Here is a 1,866-nt window from a genome sequence, read left to right as displayed (position 1 = left end):
GAGGGGTGCAATTTTTCAAAATTACTTTTTAAAATGGAGAAAAAAATAAATTATAATAACACGTTATATTTATATAGCGCTTAATGCCAACAAGGCCTCTAAGCGCTTCACTTTACTATCCCCGGTCATTGGATTAGATGCCTATGGAACACAAACTGTTCCATAAAGTTGCAACAGCTACATCAGAGCATTTTGGTATTTAACCCTACCAGGCACCCATATTCAAATTGAAGTCTGGGAGTGCCCTTACAAGTCATCTAGAGTGTCATAATCATAACGTTTCTTACCTTAACCCCAACCATTGTGGGGCTGAGGTGGACCCTCTATATGTAAAAGTCCCTCCCTGGGCCCCTCTATTTTGAATTTGTGGATCCGCCACTGGAATACATGACTGGATGAATCAACGAATCAATTATTCAATAAATCATTGAATAAATCAATTTAATCATTCAAACAAACATACTATGATTAATGAACAAATGATTCAATCATTCAATCAATCAATCAATTAGCAATCTTACCAGGTATCCCACCACCAATGCTCTTTTCCAGGTAACTCCTTGTATGTTACATTCACATTCTCCTCCTTCAATCGTCTGTACATCCTCCTAAAAAACCGGTGCCAAAAGGAACCAATTATTAAAATAGCTGCAATTTTACAATCATAGTTATCAAAACTCATTAAAAAATATCTATATACTGTATTAAGAACGTACAAAAATAATTGGTTGTTTTAAAAAACAAAATGAAAAGCAACCCCACAACAGGTTTTTGATATATATTGCTACCATCAACTAAACTTCATAAAAAAATCTATTTTATTTTACACATGAAAATAATTCTTTTAAGTATTAAAACCAAGAGATAAATGCATTGGTGGATTCAGAAATTCATTGACAGGAGGTCCAACAAGTCAAACAGGAGGATCCGAACCTCTCCCAAGTCCCGAAAAAATTAATCTCTGGTGGGGTTTTCATATTACAGTTTTGGATGGTACAAAATTGTCCTATTTTATAAAGATTGGCAATCACAATAAATTTGTATCAGAAATATAAAAATATCTTTAGTCAGAAAATCTCATCGTGGCATTGGAGGTCAGGGGTCTAAGCTTGTACAAAGAAGGAAATTGTCAGAGGGGCCACCATCTCTGCAACCATGGATCATCTTCAATGTTTGACATTTTAAACAGTTAGGAAGATGAATTGAAGACCGTTCTTCTTCTTTTTGTTACGGATAATGATGTATGCACACAGTTATAATAATAATAATAATAATAGATGGATTTATATAGCACAAATAAACCAGGTCTCTATGCGCAGGCATGGCTTAGCCTGAAAAGCTGCTGTCTATTTTTTTTTCATCTTGTTGTGTAAACTTATGAATTAATGATGAAATACCTTAGAGAAAATGGATGAACAGTTCTGTCATTAGCCCCTATCCTACCAAGAACAGGTATCCCCTGAAGAGTAGAGAATAAAGATAAAACGTATGTGGCATACTGTAGCACATTTCTAACTGGATGAATATCTAAACAGTTGAGAAGTATTTTTGTTGGTGTTCTGTATATATGTAATATATGAGGCAAAACGCTGATAAATATCCCTGGGGTCCTTGTAAAGTTTGGAGCCTCTGGCTTTAGCTAACAGGAGCTGTTGTTACGCTACTGCATGAGGCTAAGCTAAGCCACAAAAAGAAACACTGGATGATTGCCGTGAAAATTGATGTAACTAAAATTAATAAATCGTAAAAAAATAAAATAAATATAAAATTATTATATATATTGATAGTTGTCCAATAATTGCAATTTACCTGCAAGTTTGAAACATGCCTATCTGCTTCATTTTCAGCAATGCAAGCCTGAAAGTT

General features: G+C 34.3%; 1 long non-coding RNA gene across 1 annotated transcript; it reads right to left on the bottom strand.

The window, feature by feature from the left end:
• Positions 1 to 517: 517 nt before the first annotated feature.
• On the bottom strand, positions 518 to 1,862 carry LOC117106740. The gene is made up of 3 exons (XR_004445126.1): positions 1,810 to 1,862; positions 1,398 to 1,459; positions 518 to 608 (listed from the first exon to the last, which is right to left on the bottom strand). It is a non-coding gene; the product is annotated as an uncharacterized LOC117106740 (long non-coding RNA).
• Between the last annotated feature and the right edge of the window lie 4 nt (positions 1,863 to 1,866).

Source organism: Anneissia japonica, unplaced genomic scaffold, assembly GCF_011630105.1.
Source record: "Anneissia japonica isolate Jap-2015-1 unplaced genomic scaffold, ASM1163010v1 scaffold102979_len1866_cov104, whole genome shotgun sequence".
Taxonomy (NCBI): Eukaryota; Metazoa; Echinodermata; class Crinoidea; order Comatulida; family Comatulidae; genus Anneissia; species Anneissia japonica.
This window is presented reverse-complemented; position numbering and strand designations above follow the sequence as displayed.